This window comes from Oryctolagus cuniculus, chromosome 2, assembly GCF_051225735.1.
Source record: "Oryctolagus cuniculus isolate XC-2025 breed Fujian yellow rabbit chromosome 2, ASM5122573v1, whole genome shotgun sequence".
Lineage (NCBI taxonomy): Eukaryota > Metazoa > Chordata > Mammalia > Lagomorpha > Leporidae > Oryctolagus > Oryctolagus cuniculus.
In genome coordinates, this window is record NC_142868.1 from 106479538 (window position 1) to 106497386 (window position 17849).

Consider the following 17849-nt stretch of genomic DNA (forward strand, 5'->3'; position numbering starts at 1 on the left):
GAAGATCTCCCCCTCTCTCTCTGCCTCTGCCTCTCTGTAACTCTGGCTTTCAAATAAATAAATAAATAAATCTTAAAAAAAAGATTGGTAGGAAATAGAGCTATCAGAAACAAATATAATTATGTGTAGATATTTAACATCTATTCATAGGTACCATCAAATTAAAGAGAAAATTAAGACATGCAATTGAAAATAATCCAAGGATTGAAAAGGAAAAACAAACCATTACCACTACCACCAAAACAACTGCAAAAATACTGGTTTTCTGTGCAGTTTTAAAACCCATTCAGGTATGAGTCTTTTGGGAGGAAAAGCTATTATCTTTTTTTAAACTTTTATTGAGCAAATATAAATTTACAAAATAGAGTTTATGGATTACAATGGCTTCCTCCCCCCCCATAACTTCCCTCCTGCCCGCAACCCTCCCAACTCCCGCTCCCTCTCCCATTCCATTCACATCAAGATTCATTTTCAATTATCTTTATATACAGAAGATCAATTTAGTATATATTAACTAAAGATTTCAACAGTTTGCATCCATACAGAAACACAAAGTGTAAAATACTGTTTGAGTACTAGTTATAGCATTAAATTACAGTGTACAGCACATTAAGAACAGAGATCCTACATGAGGAGTAAGTGCACAGTGACTCCTGTTGTTGACTTAACAAACTGACACTCTTGTTTATGGCGTAACAGATCTCTATTTCTTTATAAGAATGCAAAAGGAAACAAAAATTAATAGAATATCTACTGCATGCCAAACATTATGATTAAAATGGTATGTGACAAAGTATTTACTTATCCTTTAAAAATAAGGAAATTGTGACTTAACAAAAAGCTAGTCACAAATCCACCAGGTGCTAGAGTGGAGACTCCAGTGCATGTAGGTCTAACCTCACAGCCCACATCCTTGTCAGAAAAATGTAACAACTCCCAGAAGTTGTCTCACCAACAACCTTACAGTGATGGATTCCCAGAGCTCTCAGGAACATCAGAAACCCAACACTCATTATTGTTTGGTCATCACAAATGAATTCCTGGGTCCACCTCCAGTGTGATTCATTGTGACAACAGAGCACCCTGTGCAATGGGGAGCACAAGTATTTTCCTGTTGGGAAAAAAGAAAGTTGTTATCCAGTTCTGCTTAATTTCCAAAATGTTTGGCTTTCCAACTGTCAGGCCCTAGCACTAAGTCATATGATGCTATTTTTGTAAACACTAGCCACCCTAAACTTCAGGGAGAGAGAGGCAGGGCTAAAGCAAAGCAGGATTGGAAGCAGCCTTTGGACTTCATTGCAAGCCCAGGGTATCCTGGAGTTGTAGAGTTCTGATAGGAACCAACCAACTTCAAGGCCAAACTGGACTCTTTGGGCTGACCTGAGAAGCTGGACAGGTTCTGGGTTCTGTTGGACATGCAGGAGGCACTCAAGCCCCTCCTACTTTCCTGATGGGGGACACGTGATTTCCAAACCTGAAAATAGGTGGTGACCCCACATTCAACATGAACATTTCCCTAAATGGGCACCTGATCTTTTTTAAATGTGGGACTGAGATGGGAATTCTCCCTGGATCACTAAAAGCAAGTTCTCAACAAGTTCTTAAAATTCACTGGTGAAAAGTTTTTCCAAAATTTCAGTCAAGCAGTCAGGATGGGATTTCACTTGTGAATTAAACTCTTAACCATTGAGTAGGCTTAGAAACCAGGTCTGCCTTCCTGAGCTAATAAGAAAAGCAAGTGGATTTGTCACTTCTGAGATTGGGATCCTGAGTTTGTTACCAAAATCCTCCTGGCCCATGTCATTTTTCCACCTGTTGATTAAACAACAGCTCCCCTGTTCCTCATCGTCCCTCTGACTAGCTCAGATACCTCAATAAGTGGAATTCAACTGCATTTATCTTATGTGTCTTACTTATTGCACTTAGCATATTGTCTTCCAAGTTCATCTAGATTGAACCACCTGTCAGACTCACCCCTCCTTTTTAAAGTCAGCTACTATTCCATTGTGCTTTTCTGTACGAGGCCCATTTTCTTTATCCATTCCTCTGTCAATGGACTTGACTAATCTTGACTATTGTGATCCCTGCTACTAAAAATATGGGCACACAAATATCTCTTCAAGATCCTGTTTCAACTTTCTAGATATATACAGTGTTTGGATATAGGATTTTTTAAACTCTTTGTTTTCCACACCAACTGCATCACTTTACATTCCCAGCATCAGTACACAAAGATTCTGAGTTCTCCACATCCTCGATAGCGCGTGTTATTTTCTAGGTGTTTTGAGAACAGCAGTCTGAATGGCTGTGAGGTGATATTTTACAGAGCTTTGGATTTTCCTTTCTCTGATTATTAGCAATGTTGACATCTTTTACATGCGTGTTGTCGTTTGGACAGCATCCCTGGGGAAAGGTCTATTGAAGCCCTTTCCTCATTTTTGAATTGGAGTCCTTGTGGGCTTTTGTGTTTGCCTGTTTGAGGGTCCCTTCCTTCTCACAGACGTTTTGAATATTTCTGTTACATAATAGAAAAGGGAACCATGAGGGCTTCCAAAGCGTACATCACTAAGGATATTTCTAGATCAGAATGACTCGAATATAATTCTAATTATTATCCTTTCAGCTGCAAAAATCAGTTAAGTCATCTTCCCTTAATTTACTGTTGCCAAAGCTTGCACAGTAGAAACAGTGACAGGGCATTTGTGTTTTTTCCAGAGGAAGCTGGGCCTCCCGCAGTACAACTGTGCTTTAACTGTTGAGGGGCCGTATGCTAGGTCACTGTTTTCCCCTCCCACTCCTCAGGACTTGTCCTGCTTGCTTCTTCCTCCCAAATCCCATCACCAACTCTCCCACCTCAGTTGCAGGAACCCCAAGTGTGTGCCTCCAGATTAGAGTATGAGATTCTCTGGGTCTCCTCCAAAGAGGTGTCTCTGGAAAAAAAAAAACAAACAAAAATATAAATTACCTTCTGAGTTGGGGCAACTTTTTAAATTTCCATGCAAGATAACATTCTCAGGTTAGCAATATTAAGAGTGTAAAGCTAAGAAAATTTCCGGAAGCCTTGTGCAGTTCCAGACAGCCTGATCCTAGCATTGGCAAGGTTAGCTCAGTTTTCTTTTTCTTTTTTTTTTTTTTTTTTTTGGACAGGCAGAGTGGACAGTGAGAGAGAGAGACAGAGAGAAAGGTCTTCCTTTACCGTTGGTTCACCCTTCAATGGCCGCTGCAGCCGGCGCACTGCGCTGATCTGAAGGCAGGAGCCAGGTGCCTCCTCCTGGTCTCTCATGCAGGTGCTGGGCCCAAGCACTTGGGCCATCCTCCACTGCCTTCCCAGGCCACAGCAGAGAGCTGGCCTGGAAGAGGGGCAAACGGGACAGAATCCGGAACCCCGACCGGGACTAGGACCTGGTGTGCCGACGCTGCAAGGCGGAGGATTAGCCTAGAGAGCCGCGGCGCCGACCAAGGTCAGTCTTCTTGAGTCTCCCTTCGTATGTGGGATCGCCCTGTCAGCCCTGACTGCTCTCGCTCTGGCTGGCATGTTTACAGGGTGGTGAGATACTAAGTGGCTCATCACTGAGACGAGATCCGCAGACAGTCGTCTCTGACGCAGGCAGCTCTGCCTCCACACTGCAGATCCCTTGTTTTTGCATTCAGTTCTCAACAAGTACTGAGCAGCCACTGTGAGTTAGATATGATACTAACGCAGGGAATTCAACAGGTACTAAGGCACAGTGAAGGCTTTGCTGGACAAGGAAGATGATGCCTTTCTGGCCCTCAAACAGAATTTCCTTTGTGTCTAGAATTCCCTAAAGTGATTTTGCAATTATTTCTGGAAGCCTCTATTACTCTCACCCCCATGGAAGTTCTCATTTTTCTTCGTCTTGTTTTGCTTTCCCCTGTGCTACCTTCCGATAGGAGGATCTTGGCTTTATCGCCAACATTCCTTAATGCTCACTGGGTTTTCTTTCATTACAATCTGTGTGGTGTCTTGGGATTCTGACTGCCTCAATCAACATTCACAGGTATTTTTTGATATCCTTCTGCCAAAGCAGTCAATGTCTTTTGAGTCCAGTGGACAAGTATGCACTTCTTGGCTATGGGTACTGTGGGGAGCAACTGGGAGCAACTCGGACTAGACTAAGTTACTGGAATTAAGACTTATTCTATGCATCTGCTCTCCCACAATATGGCGCTGGGAGAGGAGGAAACAGCTTCTACACAGCTGCCTCCAGTTCAACCAATAAACAGCAGGACCTGCTCCTGATTGCAGGAGAGCAGCATACTCGGCGTGTGGGTAGCAGAGTTGGGATTGGTGGAAGAGGACTATAAAGGAGGAGAGAGACAACATGCACCAGGAACATCTATCTGAAGGAACACCTGTGCAGCCCCTGAGAGAGCCGGCCGGCGGTGTGCTGCTCCCCCGCGGAAGTGGGGAAAGTGGCAGGGGGAACCGCCCTTCCACGGAGGTGGAAGGGTCGGTAGCCAACCCGGGAAGAACCAGCAGCAAACCCGGGGAGGGCCGAGCAGACAAAAGAACAATGCAGGGTCCTGTGTCGTTCCTCCACGAAGAGGGGGAGCAACAGGTACCAATTCCAAACATGTGCCTGCATTTTCATGGACCCCCATCTCTCCCTTTCAAACCCAACAAGCTAGAATTATCCTCAAAGGTCTTTTAAGATAGGGTGTGAGAAACCAGAGGTCTTTTGTTGTTGTTGTTGTTGTTAAAGACAAAACATTAACATGGAGGATTCATTCTCCAAGATATGTTCTACTGGCCCTGAAGAATGTATCCTTACATGTAGATCTTAAACCAGACAAGAGGGCCGGCGCCATGGCTCACTTGGCTAATCCTCCACCTGTGGGGCCAGCACCCTGGGTTCTAGTCCTGGTTGGGGCGTCAGATTCTGTCCGGGTTGCTCCTCTTCCAGTATAGCTCTCTGTTGTGGCCCGGGAAGGCAGTGGAGGATGGCCCAAGTGCTTGGGTCCCTGCATCAGCATGGGAAACCAGGAGGAAACACCTGGCTCCTGGCTTTGGATTGGTGGTGCAGCGCCATTAGGGGAGTGAACCAACGGAAGGAAAACCTTTCTCTCTGTCTCTCTCTCACTGTCTATAATTCTACCTGTCAAAAAAAAAAAAAAGATAAAAAAAAAAACAGACAAGAATGAGTGGGTTTCCACCCCCATCCCAGTGATCGAAACATAAAAATAATAATCAAACTGTATGTATATGGTGTTTGACTCTTAAATAACAGATAGCCACTACTGACCCTGGAAGTAAATCACCACATTTTAAGATGAAACAAAAATAAGGTTGGAATATTGAACATGAAAGTTTCTGGACACCAGGGTGTTATAAATCTGCAGGACAGTTTAGTATTCTCAATGATTTGGAGATGGGGTAAGTGCATATCTGCCCAAAAATATATTGGTTCACCACTCAGCATTGTACATAATATATGGTAACTGCTTTGTAGTCTTTAGATGATGCTAACAGTTCGGTAGCCATTGGCTTCCATTTGCTTGGATCTTTGATTTTGCACTTTGGGGGTTTAAGGAGCGATTTTCTTAATTGCTTAATATAGCTCAATATTTTCTGCCCATTCAGACAGGTTTTCCAGTCAGAGTCCATTTTTCCCAGCCATGCTCCAGATTAATCTAACTTAATGGAAATGAATCTTTTACTTTTGGGGGCTTTGTTTTGGACCCGAAGTCCCAGCTACTGAAGACTCTGACCACGAAACATCTTAATATTAACCAGATACCTCTGCAGGGAGAAGGGAAGGGATATTGCTGATGCTATTTCTTTCTTTTCTTTTCTTTTTTTTTTTTTTTTTGACAGCCACAGTTAGACAGTGAGAGAGAGAGACAGAGAGAAAGGTCTTCCTTCCGTTGGTTCACTCCCCAAATTGCTGCTATGGCCAGCGCTCTGCGCCAATCGGAAGCCAGGAGCCAGGCACTTCTCCTGGTCTCCCATGCAGGTACAGGGCCCAAGGACTTGGGCCATCCTCCACTGCACTCCCCGGGCCACAGCAGAGAGCTGGCCTGGAAGAGGAGCAACCGGGATAGAATCTGGCACCCCGACCAGGACTAGAACCCTGGGGTGCCGGCGCCGCAGGCGGAGGATTAGCCTGGTGAGCCGTGGGGCGGGCCACTGATGCCATTTCTTGATGAAGAAAGGACTACAGATGTGATCCTGCCTGAGCCAGTGGGTCAGGGCAGTCCTGAAAGCAGATGGGCAACCGGGCAGGAATGGCCCCCAACAAAACAGCAGTGATTTCTTTTTGTCACTTCAGAGCTGTTCATTCTTGGCTCCCTTTCTTATAGAGCGAGTCAGAATGTATGAGTCCAATTGTTTTTGCTTGTTACTAAATATATATGTGCATGAAATTGTATCTATTTTCCCTAATTGGCAATAGTGAGGAATAAAACAATATCTATTGTCTTCACCATTTGTGTGAAAAGAAATTTAGCATGCCATTTTCTCCCATTCCTCGCCTCCCCTGACAATTCTCTTATTTTATTTCTATCATCTGGGATCTTAGGCCCAAATCACTACATGAGATTGTGTAATTAAAGTTTTTAACCCACTGCAAGCCTTAATAAGTGGTATTATTATTGATAACAAATTACAATATTAGCATTCACTTTCTGTATTTGCACATTTTTCTAATGACAAATACAATTTACTCTTTATTTAAATGGCTTCAGTTTTTCTGGGTCTTTTTTTTTTCCCAGACTGCATTTTCTCACTCTTGAACTAGTTGATTATTACTTCGGTTGACTGAAATATATGTTTTTTGTCCCCCCAGGGAGGATTCCTTTCTGATATATTTTATGCAACTCCCAATAAGAAGGACTGTTTTTCTATCTCATTTACCCATGAATAACCTCCTAGAAATCTGGTGTTGGAATGGATAGATCAATTCAACATGTTGGAATGGATAGATCAATTCAACATGCTATGAACTCTAATACGAAAGAAAAGAAGGTCAAAGGGCAGCCTGTTCAATCACAGCTGGATAGCACTTTTTTCCCCTAGCATTGCCTTAAAATTTAAAAATTCTCAGTCTGGAAATTGTTACATGTTACTCATTTTAATTGGTGCTTTGTGAGCCCTTGAGCTCTGCACTTTACAAGGAAAAGGTTTCTTCTATCAATTTAGAGTTCTATAAAATATTAAACAGGACTTTTAGGATTTTTGGTGCACATCACCTTTTCTCGCATGTTCTCTCTGTGTGTGCCTTTTCCCTTAAATTCCTTTAAATATTTTAAGATCTCACAATTTCCCCTAGAAGTAATTTCATAGCACTTTACATGCAGAATTCATTTTTATTATTTTCATCAGAACTTCTGGGATCTCCAGTGCTTTCCCTTTCAGAATGAATATCCTTCGAGGTGAGAGGATTAATTCACCATTTTCTAAATTTTTGGTGAATTTTAGAGTAAATCTGTTTTGGAGATATTTCCTTTATTCAGAATATTCCCCTCCTCTTTAAAGGCTGTCTTCTGGGGTGTAGGATGATATTTTCCCTCTTATTGTAGAGCTAGAGGATTGCCTATAGTGTTTCTATGTAAGAAAGAGTTGGCATAGTGTGTCTGCAGTTGCTGGGTTGGTCTCTGCAGATGCAAATAAAGGAATGAGTTATAAAAGACCAAAAGGCTTGTTTTCTGCTCCTGACTGTAACTGGGCACCTACAGAGTGACCCTGCCCTGAGATACTCCTTACAGGGAAGACCCACTACATGACCCTCTGATGTCATCTACACCTTCTTCCCTAGTCTCCATCACAGGAAGTAGGGTGACAAAGGACAAATAATAATATTGATCACAGGAGATGCTTTTGCCAAAAGTGAACACTGGGGCAGGCTGGGACACACTGGTAACAACACCACAGTGGTTGCCAAAACATACGTCGGCATCCTAAGTATGGAGGCCTGTAATTATAAACTTATTTGGAAATGGGGTCTTTGAAAATGGACTCAAGTTAAGATGAGGTCAAAATGATGAAGAAAGAGCCTGATGTGATGACTTCTTTAAAATGGAAGAAAACTGGACACAGGGAGACTTGGAGACAGACACAACCATAGAGGCACAGGCTGGAGTTATGCATCTACACACCAGGGAATGTTAAGGATTGCTAGGAGAGAAGAAAAACTTTTCATGCTTTCAGAGCAAACATCCTCACTCACACCTTGATTTCTGATATCTGGCCTTCAGAACTGGGAGTGCATATGTTCCTGCGATTTCAAACCGCCAAGTCGTTTTTTCTCTTTCTTGGATCACTTTCCTAGCCAAAGCCAGCTGTCTTGTCATAAGAGTTTCTCTCATAGAGTTGCTCATAACAAGAAAAAGAAACCTGACAACAGTCACTCAAATGAGCTCAAAAGTAGACACCCCAGGGGCCAGCACTGTGGCTAGCTGGTTAAGCTGCTGCCTGTGGTGCCAGAATCCCATATAAATGACAGTTTGTATCCTGGCTGCTCCACTTCCAGTTCCCTGCTACTGTGCCTGGGAAAGCAGCAGAAGATGGTTTGGTTCCCTGCACCCATGTGGGAGACCCAGATGAAGCTCCTGGCTCCAGGCTTTGGTCTGGCCAGTCCTAGCTGTTGTAAACATTTGGGGAGTAAACCAGAGGCTAGATCTCTCTCTACTTCTCTCTGTCTCTCCCTCTCTCTCCCCCCTCTCTTTCTCTCTCTCTATTTTTCTCTCCCCCTCTTGCTCTCTCTGCCTCTCTCTCTGTCTTCCACCTGCCATAAGTCTGCCTTCAAATATATACAATGTAAATATTTTCTTTAAAAAATAATGATCACCTGGACACCCCCAGCACATTAGAGCCTTCACATGGGATCAAAGCCCAGCCAGCTGCCTAACTTCAACCTCGTGAAAATCCCTGAACCAGAGGCATCCAGCTAAACCACATCTGAATTAGTGGCCATAGTGACTGCCTTCATCACCAGTCTCCTGTGACATAGCATTGGAGGAAAAGCAGCAAGCATGGGAATCATTGTCTCTTTCATTAACCCTAACTTGTCCTGGACAGCTTACTTTTTACTATTTCTATGATGTTTCAGTCTGTGTGGTGCTTGGAATTAAGTTATACCGTTGGTTTTGTTTTGTTTTAATGACTTATTTCTTTATTTACTTAGAAGGCAGAGTGTCAGTGACAGAGTTGAGAGAGTGATCTTCCATCTGCTGGTTCACTTCCCCTTGACAAACTGGGGCTGGACTAGGCTGAAACCAGGAGTAGCTTCACCTGCTCATGCTAAAACACCAGCCCCGAATAATCCCATCTGTTGGAAAACCTGGTAGGCACATCTGCCAAGTAGCATGAGATTGGACAAACAAGGAAATGATAGGACCTGAGTGTGCTAAATACTATTCTGGACATTTTTCTATATTAGATTCAGTTAATTCAACAACTATTTCAGATTTACGGGACAGCATGATTCCTTATTTATACATGAGAAAGCCGAGGCTCAGAGATTGTGGCTGCTGTGCTGTTTCCACAGTTAATAAATGATGAAACTGCAGTTGGCTTTGTCTTATTTATTTTCATATCATCCATTTACAGAAGTGCTACTAAATTTAAATCCTACATTTTTGTTAATAATGTGAGCACTAACTACCATTTTCTGAGCATGTTCTATGCAATAGACATTGAATCAGAATTTTCCCATGTATTATTTCACTAATAGGCTATTCTTACAAGCTCTAGCTTGGCTAGGCAGAGATAAGAGAAATCATGAAGTATGAAGAAATAATCCTGGCAAAAAGCGCCTATGCTAAGTTAGCAAATGTTTGCAAAAAGGGCAATGCATTCATGTCTCATTCATTCATTATGCTATAAAAAGTGTCATAAAATTAGCTATTTATTAAAGTGAAAATCACTGCTCCAGAGGAGGCAAGAAGAATCCATTAAGCAAAACAAAAAGTAGCAACAATCTTTATGTAATTTTTTAAACCTCTTTTTGCAGTGGTAGAAAGGAAGCCAGTTGGACGAGAATTCCATATTTTCCTAAATCTTGCTCTCACTGAAATGAGTTTCCGTGGTGCCCATGTGCCTATACTCATGATTTTGATTGCTTTCTTGTATTTTCTGCATTCTGCACAATGATTACATTTGTACTCATACAAACAGGACTTAGAGTAACGTGGAATAATATGAGTTATGTTTTATTGGATTTTTCCATTGCCGATATTTCTAGTGAAATCATGTCCACAAGCTTGAATGTCAGTCATCTCACCCTGATTTTGGAGTTCACTGATTCTACAATAAGCACCTTTTCCGCATTTTAACATCTCTCAGTTTGGACTGTATATTGTTTTTGGCTTTTGTTTGTTTGTTGTGTGTTTGTTGTTAGCAACCTGGATGTCAGCACTGTAGGCAGGGGACTTACCAGCTATGCCAGGACACCAGCCATGAACAACTTGCAAATTTTTTAACACTTTCTTGCATTTCTTAATTTGGAATGTATATTGTAATAAATGTCATGTCATAGTTAAATTGTCATCATTTATTTTCTTTCTCAGTGATTCATGAAGAAACAACATGTCTTCAAATTAATGGCATCTTAGAAGTGATGATGGTGCATATTGGAGAGACTTGCAATACACTTAACTTTTTCCACAAATATGGAGCCTGCTAACCCTTTTCTGACTAAATCTCAGCCAGTATAGAATTTTCTATCTAGCCCCCAACCCAAGAATCAGGCCATCAACAAGTTGACCTCAAAATTGCATTGCCTTCCCTACAATACTGCACTGGAATATCATAATCGCTTTTCCAATTGTATTAAAATTAGTTGTGACAAGAGTTAATATTTAGCTAGCATGCACCATTGTATACCTACCTCTTCCTCAGGACTGGCACCCACTGTGGTGTCACTGGCAGCTAGTTATGGTATATTTACAATAGTTCCCTGTGCACTGCTAGATACTGTTTGTTGTATTTTCCACACATTCCCCCACCTCATGTTATGTCCCATTTTCCTATAGGTTCCTTCTAACTGCCCCCTCCATGCCCATAGCTGTGGCAGTTAACATCTGGTCAGACACTGTGTTCCACAGCCTAGTTGCCAGTTGCAGAACTAAGGGGCTATGGTGACCCTGCCAACCGTCTCTGGCAGTTTAGAGGCCTCTGGATGACCTGGTTACAGCCCCTGACACCTGGCCCTATAGCTCCTCTGATGACGTCATGATCACCTGCTGCGGATACGGAATGTCTTCCTGTTTGAAATACCTGGGGTAGCGTATTTGTTTCCTTTGGATGCTGTAATGAATACAAAGTGGATGACTTAAGTCAAAAAGATGTGTTCCCAGCTCTAGAGGCCAGGATTCCCCACGTAAGGTGTTAAAAGTGCTGTGCTTCCCCTAGGCCTGGAGGAGAAGCCATGCCCTGCCTCTTTCAATTCTGTAATTCTCAGTATTCCCTGATGTGAGGGGAGAGGTGGGAAAGGAGCAAAAAAAATGGAAACAAAAGAAAGCAGAATATGTGAGAAGCTCCATTTCGCTTAATCAGGAGTGTAAGGAGGCAGATTTCATTCAGCTGTTCTGCAAGGACCTGGTAGCAACTACAGATGTGTATGGTTAGACATTGTGGCTCATTGCCTTTACTGACTAAAACTGGTGATATCTAGCCGGCGCTGCAGCTGAATAGGCTAATCCTCCGCCTTGCGGCTCCGGCACACCGGGTCCTAGTCCCAGTCGGGGTGCCGGATTCTGTCCCAGTTGCTCCTCTTCCAGTACTGCTCTCTGCTGTGGCCAGGGAGTGCAGTGGAGGATGGCCCAAGTGCTTGGGTCCTGCAACCCATGGGAGACCAGGAGAAGCACCTGGCTCCTGGCTTCGGATCAGCGCGGTGCGCCGGCTGCAGCGCGCCGGCCCCAGCGGCCATTGGAGGGTGAACCAACAGTAAAGGAAGACCTTTCTCTCTGTCTCTCTGTCTCTCACTGTCCACTCTGCCTGTCAAAAAAAAAAAAAAAAACAAACAAACAAACAAACAAACAAAAAAAACAACTGGTGATATCCTTCCTGTACCTGTCCTTTGTGCTTGGAAAGCATACTTGGATGAGACACTTAGCAAGGACTCTCTGACAACTTGGCTGAAAGAAAATGAAATATATCATGGGGGATCTGAGGCACTGTTAGAGTGTGTGCAGTTTTGTCTGGCTGGAGTAAAGAGCATTGACTGAGACTAACAGCATTATCCACCCATGCAAGTAGTCTTCCAACTTCTCTGTTTCACCTTCATGAGTGCTCATGGGATAGTGTATCAATATTTTAAGAACTTGAGAATCTTTTCAACATTCCTTCCCAGCTATGATAACTACATTTGCCAAGCCCCCTTTGTTCTTGTTGGACCAAATATAATTTTTTTAAACCAAGATATTTGGAACAAGTTTGTAAAATTTAGCAAAAAAAAAAAAAGTCTTGTAGAAAGTAGTTTAAAATACATCTCTCATTTCATATGGAATTTTACGACTCTCTTAGACATTCAAACATCGTCCTTTTTTTCCACCAGCCTCACCAATCACAGGGGAGAATCACAATTTGGAAAATAACTAAAAAGACCTTTCAAATAAATAAATCTTTAAAAAATAAAATATAAAGGCCTTGGGTTTGCTCCTCCATCCAGACTCCAGGATTCTGAAATTGGTAAGTCTATGAGTTACATGCACACAGAGGGAATAAACCACAAATCTGAGACCACAATTGAAAAGCAGCAAACACAAGATTAATGGAATTGAACCTTCCCCAGGATGAATACTCAGGGCACAGGGGAGTGGATGTTTATCCTGGTGGTTAATATACCTGTGTCCCTCATTGCAGCACCTGGATTCAATCCTGGCTGACTCCTGATTTCAGCTTTCTGCGTCTGCACACACTGGAAGGTCTCGGTGACGTTCAAGCTGTTGGGTGCTGCCACCTGCATGGGATACCTGGATCAAGTTCCTGCCTCCTGGTTTTGCCTGTGGTGGGTACTGGAGGAGTAAATCAGTGGATGGAAGCTCTCTGTATGTCTTTATTTCTCTCTCTCTCTCTCTACCTTTCCAACACTAATAATAGAAGATAAAAGATTAATACTCTTGCCACAACTAACTTTTGAGAAGGTGAGAAGCTTCCTTTCACTTAGGGACCTGTAATTGTTGTTTTGTGATCATGAATTCAGCTAAATGTCCTTGGCACACACTCCTGTTTACCAAGATGGAGTCCCTTCTGCCATATTATACTCTGATGCATTATTATGTATATGGCTCCCCAGTCTTCAGAGTATTCCACAATACCCCAGAGAACACCCGGGTCATAGTGAACACACTCACCTCCAACCTCACATTCCGCACTAAATGGCCCCTTTAACTTCCAGCTCTGGCAACAATCTAGCTGTCCTCAGAGAATACCACGAACCTTCCACATCTTTTGTCCTTTCCTTATGGCATTTTATAGGCCAATTCTTGGCACAGAATATTTGGTATAACAACTCTTCCTTGCTGGACATGTGAGGAAGCACTTGTTAGCCCCACTTAGGGGAAAGAGGCACTATTTTGAAACATATAATTCTGTATCCCTTTCATACAGCCTTGTTATTTTTTCCATTCCTTGAAGACAATGTTCAGTTTCTACAATCTTTCTCTATACCCCAACTTTATCAACACACACAGTGGGCTGCTCTCTTCTTTCTCTCTTTCTTTCTCTTTCTCTCTCTCTCTCTCTCTCTCTCTCTCTCTCTCTCTCTCTCTCCTTTCTTCCCTCTTCTCTCTTCTCTCTCTCTCTCTCTCTCTCCCTTGAACATACTAATCTCTGAGTCCTTGATGTCTTCATCTCCTATGGCCTTGAAAAATCACATTTTTTTGACAGAGTTAAACAGTGAGAGAGACAGAGGAAAACTCACATTTAACCACAACCTCCCCACTGCATCCCTTTTGTTTGAGAAGCTGCAGAGCACCAGAGAGAGGACTGGCATTGCCTTCTCTTGGAATTCAAAATAGAGAACCACCAGGAACAGCTTCTCTCTGTTTTACACAGCAGTCTGCAGGGGCGAAGTGTCTATATTGGCTTAGTGCATTCCATTTTCTTTTCAGAAGAGAAAGGGCAGGAAATAAACTGAGAGATAAGCAGGATGCATCCCTATGATGTAAGACAGCACCATATGAGAACATGAAAGAGCAGAACAGGTGAGGGAGACCCATCTATATGATTTTGTAAAGTGACTTAAGTTTTGCAGACATTGGACAGTTCCTTGGCTTGCTAAAGTCTGCCACAAACAAGGATCCTAACCTCGTCTTTGCCGTAAATTTTTCAATTAATTCGCCCTCTTTGACCTTCCTATTTCTCCTGTTTAAAAAAACAGGAGTGGAACTGCCTCTTCCCAGGAGATGTGCGTTGATTGAGCATAAGGAACAATGCAGCTCAGGAAGTGGCACTGATGGGACTCCATGGATTCCCCCACCTCCCACCGTGAGCCCCAGGCCAACCTCACCATCCACACCTCTCTAGTCATCAGATGGAACAGAATGAGACAAGATGGATAAGTAAATACATTCCGTGTATGGGAGAGGCACAGCACCTGTCAGCTGCCGTGGTCCAAATGAATGGATTTATACTCACATGCTTCCGTAACCTTCACACCGATCTCATCTCATACTCCTTGCTTTTAAATTTCTTAGGTTAAGGATGATTGTTTTGTTTTCATATCCAGAAACACAACACTAGTCAGTTGTGCATTTTTAATAATTGTGTGTGAAAGATCAGATATTAAATCCATATATATAGCTTCTGGGCAGCAAATGCGTTCCTGAAAAGTTGTGTGCAATTTTTTATGTCAAGTCAAAACATTTTATATATAGCTTGATATTCACTGTATAAATGGACACTATCAAATGCTTTTAGAATGTGATAAATGATCCATTTTCTTATTTCCCTTCTAATACTGGATTTTGACATTTTACTTTTCCTTAAGAGAGTCTTCGCCATATTGCCTATTCATACATTGTGTATTTCTTGCAGGTTTGTTAAGAACACATTTATGTATGAACTGGAGTCTTCTAAGGCCAGAAGGCAAACTAAAAACTCAGCAAAGGGGTTGTTAAGGCACAGCAGGTTAAGACACAGGTTGTGACACCAGCACCGGTGCATGTCCCAGCTGCTTCTTTTCTGATCAAGCTCCCTGTTAATGTGCCATTGAAGACAGGGGAAGATCGCCCAAGTTCTCAGGCCCACTGCAACCCATGTGGGAGATCCTGGAACGTGTTCCTGGCTTCCGGCTTCCACTTCAGGAGTGAACAAACAGATAGATGACTCTCTCTCTCTCTTTCTCTTTCTCTCCTCTTTATTTATTAGTTCCTGTCACTCTGCCTTTCAAATAAACTTTTTTTTAAATTAAGACTTATTTGTTTATTTGAAAGGCAAAGTTACAGAGAGAGGGAAGGAGGAAGGGAGGGAGAAACAGAGATAGAAATAAATATTCAATCCACTGGTTCACTCTCCAAATGCCTGCAACAGCCAAGGCTAGGCCAGGAGCCTGAAACTCCATCCTGTGAGGTCCAAGGACTAGGGTCATCCTCGGCTTTCCCAGGCACATTAGCATGGAGTTGGATCAAAAGTGAAGCATTTGGGCTGGCGCTGTGGTGTAGCAGGTAAAACCTCTGCCTGTGGCGTCAGCATCCCATATGGGTGCCAGTTTGAGACCCAGCTGCTCGATTTCCGATCCAGCTCTCTGCTATGGCCTGGGAAAGCAGTAGAAAATGGCTAGGCTGGTGCCGCAGCTCACTAGGCTAATCCTCCACCTGCGGCGCAGGCACCCTGGGTTCTAGTCCCGGTCGGGGCGCCGGATTCTGTCCTGGTTGCCCCTCTTCCAGGCAAGCTCTCTGCTGTGGCCCGGGAATGCAGTGGAGGATGGCCCAGGTCCTTGGGCCTTACACCCACATGGGAGACCAGGAGAAGCACCTGGCTCCTGGCTTCGAATCAGCCTGGTGCGCCGGCCGCGGCAGCCATTGAGGAGTGAACCAATGGAAAAGGAAGTCCTTTCTCTATGTCTCTCTCTCTCACTGTCCACTCTGCCTGTCAAAAAAAAAAAAAAAAAATGGCTCAAGCCCTTGGGCTCCTGCACCTGCATGGGAGACCCAGAGGAAGCTTCCCAGAGGAAGTTTCTGGCTTCGGATCGGCTCAGCTCCAGTCGTTGTGGCCAACTGGGGAATGAACCAGCAGATGGAAGATCTCTCTCTGTCTCTCCTCTCTCTGTGTGTAACTCTGACTTTCAAACAAATAAATAAATCTAAAAAAAAAAGAAGTGAAGCATTTGAGACTCCAACCGGTAACCATATGGGATGCTGGCATTGCTGACAGCAGCTTAACCTGCTATGCCACCATGCCTCAAATAAATCTTAAAAAAAAAAAAAAAAACTCAGCATAAAAGCCACCTTTGCATCTATTGACTTAAGATTAATCTGACTGCAAAATAGTTTTCTGACCTATTCCATCTTCATAAACATTAATGTTATGTGGATATGCAAATATCAACCCACGCTGTTTGTTTATTCAAGCAGTCAAAAGAAGTATGATGGGAAAACTGCAATATTTAAATTTTATTCATTTTATCTGACAGAGTCTATTTTAAATTTTAACCATCACCAAGAGTAAAAGGGTAAAAATGACAGCAGCCTTGGGATTTGATTCATTTCATTCTATAGCTTACATTAAGAATTAATACAGTTCATTCTTGATAAATATGCAGAGAAAATTATGAAATGACACTTGATTTTCTCATGTCTTTGCATCAACCTATTCTCTTATTGTTTAGAACAAGATATTGAAAGGGCTCAGAATTTCAATCAATCTTCATTTCCACTGCTAATTTCCTTGGAAAAAGACAAGTATAAAATATGAACTTACTTTTTTTTCTTAATTTAGTTGAGAGGCAGAGAGGCAAAGAGACAGAGAGAACTCCCATCTGCTGGTTTCCTCCCTAAATGCCGGCAAAAACAAGAACTGGACTCTGATGAAAGCCTGAAGCCAAGAACTCAATCCAACTCTCCACGTGGGTGACAGGAACCCAATGCCATGACCCATCACTACTTCCTCTCAGAGTCTGCATTGTCAAGAAGCTGGAGTCAGTAACCAGAGGTGGGCAGCAAACCCAAGAACTCCAACATGGGACTCAAGAATTCCTGCTTTCACTTTAACTGCTGGACCAAATGCCCTCCCTCCCATGAATTTCTTTTTTTTCTTTTTCTTTTTTTCTTTTTTTTTTTTTTTTTTTTTTTGACAGGCAAAGTGGACAGTGAGAGAGAGAGACAGAGAGAAAGGTCTTCCTTTTCCATTGGTTCACCCCCAATGGCCGCATGCTGCAACCGGCACACAGGGCTGATCCGAAGCCAGGAGCCAGGTGCTTCTCCTGGTCTCCCATGCAGGTGCAGGGCCCAAGCACTTGGGCCATCCTCCACTGTACTCCTGGGGCCACAGCAGAGAGACAGACTGGAAGAGGAGCATCCGGGACAGAATCCAGCGCCCCAACCAGGACTAGAACCTGGTGTGCTGGCGCCACAGGTGGAGGATTAGCCTAGTGAGCCATGGCGTCAGCCAACCTCCCATGAATTTCTTAAGTTTTCATTTCTATGCTTCTATATTTGTGTGCTCTCTCTCATTCCACACATCTCTCTGTCTTTACACACACACACACAAGCACACACATACATAAATACATACACATAATTGTGTTTATATAATTTTTATTTATATACAATTATCAAATTTCATGTATTTCATAGATACAGATTAGGAGCATAGTGATACTTCCCACCCTTCCTCCTCCTTTTTCTTATTCTTTCTCTTAATTATTACAATGATGCACTTTCAGTTT

The 17849-nt window shown here is 42.9% G+C and overlaps 2 long non-coding RNA genes across 3 annotated transcripts; one reads left to right on the plus strand and one right to left on the minus strand.

Annotated features, from left to right (window-relative positions):
* Nucleotides 1-562: 562 nt before the first annotated feature.
* LOC149127976 (uncharacterized) lies at nt 563-3334 on the minus strand. Its single transcript, XR_016229654.1, has 3 exons — nt 3197-3334; nt 2854-2930; nt 563-1111 (listed from the first exon to the last, which is right to left on the minus strand). It is a non-coding gene; the product is annotated as an uncharacterized LOC149127976 (long non-coding RNA).
* LOC149127977 (uncharacterized) lies at nt 3112-15376 on the plus strand. 2 transcript variants are annotated; one of them, XR_016229653.1, is made up of 3 exons: nt 3112-3461; nt 12824-12968; nt 14999-15376. It is a non-coding gene; the product is annotated as an uncharacterized LOC149127977 (long non-coding RNA). The 2 variants fall into 2 exon arrangements; XR_016229652.1 differs by lacking the exon at nt 14999-15376 and adding an exon at nt 14343-14972.
* The last annotated feature ends 2473 nt before the right edge of the window (nt 15377-17849 follow it).